General features: G+C 34.4%; 1 pseudogene; it reads left to right on the top strand.

Annotated features, from left to right (window-relative positions):
• Nucleotides 1–313: 313 nt before the first annotated feature.
• On the top strand, nucleotides 314–1,320 carry LOC131405262 (WD repeat-containing protein 75-like; annotated as a pseudogene).
• Nucleotides 1,321–11,022: the final 9,702 nt, after the last annotated feature.

Below are 11,022 nucleotides of genomic sequence, written 5' to 3'. Positions count from 1 at the left end.
GCCTTCTTTGCTCTTTCCTATGAGAGACTATGGGAGACTGCATAGAAGTGGGTCATATAAATGGCCGATATCATAACCGGAGGAATTTTGATGTTGATAAGAAGCACACGTACCCATGTTTACATTGATGCCATGATATGGTCATGGATCTTGATTTTTCAGCACCAAGCATCAGTCTGACGAGTGGCCATTGTAAATTTGTACCCATGGAGTGGCAAGATACTACAGACAAGGGAGAGTTTATCTCCCACTTTGGAGATACTGTTGACCATCTCTTAGTCTTATCTGCAGGGTATTGGTTCTATACTTTATTATGATAGTGGAAGACAGAGATATCTTTAATAGCTTTATAATTTATCCAATAATTAAAGAATTGGTGATAAACAACACACCTGCTGCCTGCAGTTTTATTCTTTCCAGAGTGAAAACTAAATTATATACAAGATAGATATACAGCAAAATATATCAATTATTCTAGTCTAATCCAAATGGAGCTAACACGAGCTTTATTTGGTTGTCAATGTAACTTCCTCGCAGTACTGTAACAATAAAAAATGGAAATTCAGCTTGAATTGCATATGAAACCAGGGACACATAAAAAGAACACACAAGAGTTCTGTCCTTTCTTAACAAAAGCTTAATTTGCTACCTAAATATGGTAACACATCCTTCTGTTTCTGTCATACGGAAGAATATGAAACCCCCAGCTTTGTTCCAGTTAGTAAAGATTATCACTTCAAAATGTGAATATTAACAGATAATTCTGATACATGCAAAAACGTTATTGGTGGAAACTATGACTTTATGGGCAGTTACCACAAATACCAGGCAACTATTTGTTGTTTCTTAGAAGATGATTCTTTACTTGTTAGTTTTGAGGAAAAAAAGTCACAATATTACATTCAGAGGCATGGGAGTTTAAATATACGCTCCGTCCATAAACTGAGAAAATAAGGAACCTTTGGGAGATTAATGTGTCTAAGTATCTTCTTGGGACTTCTGAAAATGGCATTCTTTGCTATTGGAATCTGCCCAGTTTTGCATTGGGATAGAGTGCAAAATTAAATGTTAGAGTGGTAGAACTTGATCCTAATTTGGAGAATATTGCTACAATATCTTGGTCTTCAAAAGATTAAATTTGTTTGTATTTAAATCCAGTGAGAAAGGCCATTTTGTATTCAAAAGAATATCTCCAAAGAGGAAATGCACTGGAAAGAGTTTGATCCTGGGGATATCTCTGAATCATTTACATCAGAAGTTTGCCAAAGAACAGATCACAGTTTTACTTACAAAACTCACAGTTTATTGACATTCAGATGAAAGTCTCCAGAAGAAACTTTGGACTGAATGTTCAAAGAGATGAAATTCAGTTCAAAGAAACAAACAGCTAGTAGCAGAAGAAAGTCATCCAACAATACCATTTTATTTCATGTACAGAAGCTCAGGCACCCACAAGATGAAAAAAGTACATAAACCTTTGGGTAATGACTGGTACAACTACCTTAACAAAAAACATACCTGCAATTAGTGAGCTTCTTTCTGCTCTAGCCCAGGGATTGTCCTCTGTTTTCCTGTGCTCCATGTTTGTAAATTCATGGCTGCTTTCCAAAAGGAAAGTGATGACTCAGATAAAGAAAGTTACTTTATCTGACACTATATGATATATGTTTTGGATAAGACATTGAACATGAGCTAAAACTGAAAAAAAAAAAAAAGAAAACCTAAGGAACTAAGGAAAGTAGATAACATCTAGAAAACTGTTTTCAGAATGACAGAATCTCAAACTTTGATTTTTGTGTTTATATCCCAAAACCAACATTTTAAATGTTATTTTTGTTCTAAAATAAAATATTAAAGTTGGAAAAGTAAAGTTAGGAACTAGAAGATGGGAAAAATAGAAGTATACAAGAGGTGAAATGAACATGGAACACACTAATATGTAGAAACTGGTATAACAAATTTTATAAAGATTATTATAAATTTAAATTAAATTAAAAAGTCAAAAGGGAATATTTGAAAATATCATATTGGTAGTAAAAATGATGGTATGTCTAAATATCTAGTCATTAATCCCATTTTAATTTAATGAATCTTGAGTTGTAGGTTGTAAAAAAATAAAAGAGATGCTAAATTATTTGTTTCATATAAGGGAAAGTCAGATGATATAATTTGGTTTCATCCTTTCATAGTTTATATATATAAAATAAAAAACCAATGTGATTGCTTATAGATAATCACTACTTTTCAAATCACTAGCAAATAGAAAATTCAACTTGGTTCATATGAACCAATGCAAATTATCAGAATGCATAAAACACAAAACAAGGCAGTATATTTCCAAGTATTTAACTTGTAGTAACAACTAATTCAGTTTAATAAGAAAAAACCTTGAGATTAAATTGAAACAATAACTTCCAGCTATATGCTGTTTACCATTGTTTCGCTTAAAATAACTCAGAATAGTTAAAAATAAAAGATGACAAAAAAATATGTCAAGTGAATTCATCCCCAAATTAAATGAGGGCAGCAATATTATTTGCAATCAAAAAATAATCCAAAGCAGAGAGCTGTGTTGCATATTATTCAAACACATGAACAATTCCATGTGTCCTAGTGTATAATGCCATGCCCCCGACACCTTTTTCTTAAGTTTTCATTGATTTCAAATTCTCTTGTCTCTGGCGTCATCTGATTGGTGAACATCTATTTTTCACCAAAATTTAGTTCAAGAATCACCTTCTCTATGACCTCTTTCAAATAATGCATCCACCCCTGCCCAACTTTCCAGACTTCCCAACAACAAATTGAACCTGTTCTCTGTTGTTCCATCTTCATCTACATATATTTCTTAAAGTTCTTATCTCTCTGTACAATACCATATGCCAGCATATCCAAACAGATTGTGCCTTCCTTAAAGATAAAACACTATGTCTTATTTATCTTTGCGGCAGAGATGGGCTAGTCATTCACAAAACCTATTTTCTTCAGTTCCTGAGCATACAGTTGGATAATATCTTTTCCAGCCTTCCTTGTAATTGGGTGTAGCTCTAAGTTCTAACCAATGGGGTAGGGGCAGAAACGATATACACGCTTTGAAGGTCTTGTCCATACAAAGTTTCACTTGTCATTCTCTATGCTGTTTTCGTTTCCGCTAGCTTGACGTAGATGACCATGGTGACTTGAATGATGGAAGAAGGTGGATTGCCTAAATCACCACTGAAAAAGAGGTCCTTCCTGCAGATTAGAAACATAGTTTTGGACTTCTCACTAGAGAAAAATTAATACAAACTTCTATTGTATCAACTAGTAAGATTTTGTGGTTTACCTCACATTGGCTAGCATCACACAACTTGATGCTGTTTTTGTATCCTCAACACTTGGTACTTAGTAATGTCTTAATAATAGATGCTGAAAGAACAAGTAACAAGTCCTTAACTATCTTCTGTTCAAAGTAATAACTTATACCTCCTATGAACACAAAGCTTCTCTTTTCAACCACCCAACATATCCCTTCTCTCCTAATCATCTGAAATTTGATGAATAATCAGTTACTACATCATTTAGAATCCCATGAACATTTCAGCTTCAATATTTTCACTGAGTCTGGAGAATGAATTGAGCCTAAATAGTTCTCTACTGTACAGTCACTTAATTTTCTTTTTTTTTTTTTTTTTTTTTTTTTTTTTTTTTTTTGTGAGGAGATCAGCCCTGAGCTAACATCCGCCAATCTTCCTCTTTTTTTTTTTTTTTTTTTTTTTTTTCCGCTGAGGAAGACGGCCCTGGGCTAACATCTGTGCCCATCTTCCTCCACTTTATATGGGACGCCGCCACAGCATGGCTTACCAAGCAGTGCGTCGGTGCGCGCCCGGGATCCGAACCAGCGAACCCCGGGCCGCCGCAGCGGAGCGCGCGCACTTAACCGCTTGCGCCACCGGGCCGGCCCCCACTTAATTTTCTTAATAAAATATTTTATATTTTCTAAAATTGGAATAATCATCTTGATAATATCATATTCTCAGTTATAAATCTTTACTAAAAATTAATTCAAATAGGAAATCATATAAAAATTCTGCCTGTTGAAGTTGTTCTTGACTTGGAAGAACATTTAAGTTTTATAATACTCATAATTCCTTAAATTATTAATATATGGATGTATCAAAAATGCTTTTCAAAATACTGTATCAATATTGCTTTAGCAATATTTCATTGTCAAAGGGTAGTAGAGTGTTTCTAAACAAACTTTTTTGGTGGTAATACATATATGTTTTGAAACCATGTTGATTGTAATTTCTATGAAGTATATACAAATAGAATATGCAAAAACTTCTGTATTAATTATTTTGCAACATAGTATCTATTATCATGATATCGTCTTTATACTACAAGCCTGTGGGCAATTGTCTAACCCATATATTTTATTATCAGCTTCCAATTTTGATTATCTGACTCATATTCATTGAGAAAGGGGGCAGGGTTAAAAAAGTGGAGATGAAAAGACCATCAGAAATAGTGGGTTTGCACAAGTACAAGTGTAATAAATGGGGAAGTATGAGAGATATCTGAAGCGTAAAACGTGATTGAATAGGTCACGAGTCAGGAGGGCTGAGATCAAGGCACAGAATAAAAGCTTCAGAGAGGAGTAGGAATCCATTGACTCATGAGGCTGAAGGAAATATGGTTACATGTAAATACAAAACGATTTCAGTGCTGAAATAGTAAATAGATCTTCCATTTTAGTTAAGCAGGGAATCACTTTGCTTAGAGACAGGTTTAGAAAAAGAAAAGGGAAACCAGTTGGGAATTCGATACTATAAAGGCAGAAAGGCAAATTGTTTTAAGTAGATTGTAAGAGACATCGGGCTGGATCAGGGAGGGACCATGTCGTGTCGGTAGACAAAGTCTGAACTGGACCAAAAAGAGGCCACTGGATTCAAATTAATGATGCAACAATATCATTTTGAGGGTACTATATAGACAGATACCTACTTAATTAGATATTTTATTGAAGTAGTGAGAGACAGGGTCAATGATATTTTTAAAAATATATTTCAATTAAATATTTTCTATCTTGAGAAATAAACATAAGCATATTTGATCTACTCGAAATTTTCATGGCATGATGGAAAAGGCTCGATTGGTCAATAGTATCCTTTGTTATCTAATATGACAGGATATGAACTGAACACTGACATTATTTTAATATTTAAGGAGAAACTGTGAAGTGGAAAGGATGTTGACATTCACGTGCAAAAGAAATAAACAAGCAAAGGGCAATATGAATCATTACTTGCATGCTAAACATAGCGGGGGCTTTTAGGCACCATATATGTGGTAAAAACTGTCTCACAACAAAACCAAATAGTGGAAAAGTTGAACCAGCATTGTGACAATGATATTTTCAAAGGTTAGGCAGACTCTAGCTCACAGAAATTGTATTCCTTCTTGGAAGCAGACTTAACTAAAGTGAATCACTGCTGAAACTCAGGGAAAGGATTAAATATGTGATGTGATTCTGTTTGCAAGGTCTACCAGGAGGCAGAGTCTCTAAACTTTATTTGCATATTGAAGGGAAAAAGTACCAGTACATAAAGCTACAACAGAGTTGTAGATAGAAGATAAATAGCATTCCTCCCAGAAAAATCATTGGATGTTTTGGTTCCTGAGAAGAGAGGAAGTTGATCAGAGAGGGAAAAATAGGCAGAAAAAAGAGATGTGGTTGAGATCTTATTAATAGTGTAATGGAAATAAGCATAGTGTATATGTGGCCAATTGTATTGTTTGAAATATCTGTTGCCCCCTTTCCCTGTGGAAGGATGTGTCCCTGGCCCACTAACATCAAGCTTAGCTATGTGATTTGCTTTGGACAATAAAAGTGGACAGAAATGATGTGTGAGAGCCACAGCCAAGGTTCTGCTGTGAAGATGACGTGGGGCAGGGCATCAGCACAGAGCATGAGCGAGAAGTAAACATTTTCACTTTAAGTCACTGAAATTTGGAGGTTACTTGTTATAGCAATGTAATATAGCCTATGCAATATTGTGGATTTCTTTTTGCTAAACAGCACTGAAAAAGACTCCACATAGCACTACAGCTCACTTTAGGAATAAGAGAAGAACTTGAGAGAAAATATTCGTCCTTGCATTTAGACAAGTACCCCTTCTTATCAAAATTATAAAGAGGCTCCCAGGGAAGCACTACTTACAGAATGCAAGGAAACAAATGCCTTTGCAAATGAAAGTAGAGAAATGTGGACCTTAGCTGAGGGCAAAGAAGGAGATTGATATCTCGGAAATCACAGTGTGACAGGTAACAATTAAGTGGAAATGGATATTTAGAATGGGAGAGAGCAATATTATGATTTTTATAAATCCAGTCGTGTGTTCCTATTTGTGATTCCTTTATCAGCGGAGTCCATATTTAGTTTTATTTTTCTCTTGATCTATATGCCCTTTCAACAACACACAGTATGTAACTACCGCTACCCATAGGTGAATGGTTCTCAAAGCTGGTTCCCATCTCAAAATCCTCCTTTATGTTTCAGATCCATATCTGAACCATAAAATACCTCTATATATCAACCAGGAAATATCTCTACATAATATTCGATAGGCAACTTCCCGTCTTTCATCTGGACTAATGGTAATAGCGTTCTTTACTACCTAGACCAAAAACTCTGGAGTTGTTCTAAACACCTCTGTCATTCAATTAACGGGCAATAAGTTGACTTGATTCCATTTCTTTAGTCTTCCTTTGCTTCGAGCCTCTGCTGCCTATGCTCCTCATTACTTCATCTGGATGCCACAATCACAGCTTAGTTTCTTTGCCCCCAGGCTCACTGCAAGCTATCAGCCCTCCACACTATCATCTTATGAGTTACCAAAAATGTACATTGGGCCAGATAAGTGCCTCTTCTGCTTTTAAACTCTTCAGCGAATCTCCATTTGCTAAAAAAAAAAAAAAAAAAATTCATAAAACTTTGTAGCACATAATTCCAGGCACTTCATGATCTTCTCTAGTTTCTTCTCTGAAATAATTTTCTATCACTTCTTTCATACAATCTACACACAAAACTTATTAATCACTTTCACTTGCAAAATATTCCTTCATTATAAAACAAAAACTATATGTAGATATGTCAGAAATATGGTGAAAGAATATTCAAATACACTAAAAAATGGTATTTCCTCCATATTTATCTGATAAAGCTTCTCGTGTCTAATCTTCAGCAAAGCTGTTTCGATTATTTCTTTGTTTTTCATGGCATTGATGTGTACAGTATCCAGGGAAAGAAGGCAATTATCGATACTGTCTGAAACTATGCAAAATCATCTCAACCACAAATAATCAATCTAGTCCCACTGCACATCTAAGCAGATTTCAGTACATTTTCACATAGTGTCCACACTGACACAAACATGAGTTGATGTTGTGGCTGTTATTTCACAGTCTGTGCACACACAGTTTGTGGAATATAGTGTTTTTAAAGTAGACTCCACTCATATCTGATTCAGGGAATTAATTTAAACTAACCAAATATTTTTTAAATGAATCATTCAAGTTGTGCACAAATAAACTTAGGACGAGCAGTTTATACATGTGCCTCAAGCTTAAGAAACAGCTTTCTATTCTCATTGTTTGTCACAACAGGGGGTTTCAATGGATGAATGGCTTTGAGATCACATTAAATGCCTCGCAGCCTATCCAGATGCTAGAATAAAAATGTAGAAAACAAATACACCCTTGTGGAAACCAGTCCTTTACAAATCTAGGTGCAAAGATCCACTTCAGGGTATTAAAAAAGAAAAGGGCCACTAGACCAATGATGCCTCTCCCTTCTTAATCATAATTTCAGTCATCCTAAAAGTAGGATAAAGCCAGAATTCAGACAACAGAAAAAGGGAAATAAATGAATGCACTCGATCATTTTTCAGTCTTCTGAATTTTGACATATATAGCTGAGGCAAATGGGATTCTTACTTTCCCACACACAGTAACACTGAAAGCAAATGATTATATTAGTTTTACCTATCATGAAAAATACAAGAAATATTTAAAACTTCTCAAAGTCAGAGCACCTTTTCCTATATCCCTTATATTAATAAATCATTTTTAAAGTTTTGAATACTATTTTTTCTAATACGTAAAGCTAAATTTATCTGGTTTACAACATTTCCTGGATATATATATTTAGGTGAAAATATTTTATACTTGGCTTTCTTAATAATTCTAAACATAATTAAATTTATTTTTACTCTCCTCTACTGTTATCGAACGCATGCCCATGTGAAAAGAATTAATTTTATATAAATGTAAAAAAATCATACTTTGGAGAATAACTGTTTCATTGGGCAAGATCATAGACACACGCCAAATACAAATTATTTTTTCATAACTGCACTAATGCTTCCCCTCCATTCAGTTGAATAATTGAGTTTATGGTGCAATACCTCAGTGTCACTTAAGATTATCTCAACTTGCAGAGAGGCTGTTGACTCTGAATCCCCAGATAGCATTGAGCATGCTAATAGAGAATGGAGCAAGATAGAAAGAAAGGCAATCAAACCAACCAACAAACAAAAAGGAAAAACGTTTGTATAGCCTGTGCAGATAGGAGGGGAAAGGAAAGATAAAAGCTACATCAAGGAGTTTCTGGAAAGAGTAGTTTGCATTATTTTCTCTCAGGTTCCTTTTTCATCAATTCATTCCATCATCCACTAAAATCTGATTTTTCTCCTCATCAAATTCCTTATCTTATTTTTTAAAAATGTAGTGATTAAGCATGAAATTCCTCATATTTCTCACCCCTTCCTTGAAATTTACTTACATCCACATCTGGTATGAAGCCAACTCTGTTCATCTATATTTATTATTCCAAACTTCTCCTGCTCATACAGTATTTTTGTAGCCTCCTGTTGGTAGCCTTCAACAGCTCAACCTCTCAGTCTCACAAATTAGTCCTTTCTCTTAAAACTAGTAATATATGTTCATGTCTTTAAAAAAAAAGTAAATTAAAAAGTAGAAGTCTCATAGAATTTCCTTCCCCTCAAATGGAACAAAGTTAGTAAAAAAAAGAAAGACTAAAAAGAATAGAAAATATCTATACCAACAGTTACCAAACCAGGAAGAAAGAAAGAAAAAAGGTGCAAAGTATAATTTATTTAATTTCAAAAACTGGAGGTCAAAGAACTGAGGAAATGCTTTCAGATTGGCACAGAGAACCAGAGGAAGATTTCTTCCCTACGTTACATCGCCTCCCCAGAATCCACACTGTTAAGATGACCGAATCTGTGAAGTTTTAGTAATATGCCAGAAATTTCAGATAAACCAATTAGATGAAAGTCTATATATGTTTGGACTATTGAAACTGGCTGCTGGCGAGAAAACAGTGAAGTTGGGAAAGCAGGCGATGAGTCTGATTCTCTAAGAAGGAACCGAATCTTCTCTGCAAAACTACCCACATCATAAGGGTATGTTATATAATAAGTTTGCGATGTCCACTATTGTGTAAAAAAATTAACCTAATAAGAGAAGGGAGGGGAGTCCAGGCATTGTAACAAAGCCTGCCCACATCCTTACTAAACAAATCCCTCCCTTACCTTTTTCTTTGGCTACAGAAATGTCAGGGAACACAAAATTCCTTGCCCTCACAACATATTTGAGGGAAAATCAAACCACTCTGAGATAAAAGAGGAAAGAGAATCAAAAAATCATGAAAAATTACATATGGACAGAGACACCCATGTGCAAACCAGATGAAAAGATATAATGCAGAAAATGTTTAAAACACTGCAGCATGAAAGAAAAGAAGGAAGAAACAACAGATACACAGAAAAAGCCCATCATAACAGGAAAATTTAAGGAACCCAAGAAAATGTCGTAGATCGAGCATTTTTAAGACAAGGTCTTAAAGATGACATGATAAAACAACAACAACAAAAATCCATATGAAAAGTAAAATTCTAAACTTAAGAAAACATATTGAGAACCAAGGAAATATCATTAAAGACTTAGCAAATTAATTAGAAATAGCAAGGATTAGTACAACAATACAGAAAACTGAATTATCGTAAACAGGGCTTTAAAAACCATAGTGAATATTAATGAAAAATGACAAATTGATTAAGCAGTTATATATAAAGTAATATAAATGAAAGACAAAGGAAATTCAACATAAACTATAACCCACATTTCTGAAGCAGAAAAGTCAACAGATGGTAAAGAAGATTTATTCAACAATATGCTCCAAAAGAATTTCCATTAAATTGGAGGAATTTAAAAATTGAGTTTTGATAATATGAAGCACTCTGCTCCAGGGACGTTTGATGCAGAATGTTCAGTACACGATACATCGTACATAAGTTATTCCTCGACTATAAAGAAATCAGTGAGCAAAACAGAAAAAGATTCCTTATTTCACAGAGCTTTCATTCTTTTGGAAATACAGCATAAAATGTGCCAAGTCAGTGACAGAGTTAATTCTAGATGATTTGAACAAGGTATTTTCTATGTTCTTCTTTGATCTTCTATTTCTAAAGTTTCTGAAAAAAAAATCCACGAGCTGGCATTCGCTTTTACTAACTCCCTTATCAACCAAATTTTTGTTTCTCCCAAGACTACTTTCTGTTTACTGTAAATGTGCTGGAACATGTTATTAAATATTTACATAGAACTTCCAAAATCCTAGAAGGAGAAAAGAATAACACTTCAAAAACATATACTTTTAAAAAATGATTACAAGAATACATTGTAGAGTAAAAGAACCATCTGGCTTTAGATATAGTAGAGAGGCAATTTTAGGATGTGGAATGTGGACTCAGACTCTGGTTCAAGACCAGCCTGTGCTATTTAATACTTGGATGACCTTGAGAAATTCACTTCAACATCCGTACTTTGGTTTCTCTAACTACACAATTTGGATAATAATGTCTACCCCATAGGATTAGCGTAATAAAGTATGCACTGGGCTTCACGTTCTTCCTGTAATAACTACAGGATACAAGTTAGTTCTTAATGCTATTTTCA

The sequence above is a fragment of the Diceros bicornis genome, chromosome 5 (genome assembly GCF_020826845.1).
Source record: "Diceros bicornis minor isolate mBicDic1 chromosome 5, mDicBic1.mat.cur, whole genome shotgun sequence".
Taxonomy (NCBI): Eukaryota; Metazoa; Chordata; class Mammalia; order Perissodactyla; family Rhinocerotidae; genus Diceros; species Diceros bicornis.
This window is presented reverse-complemented; position numbering and strand designations above follow the sequence as displayed.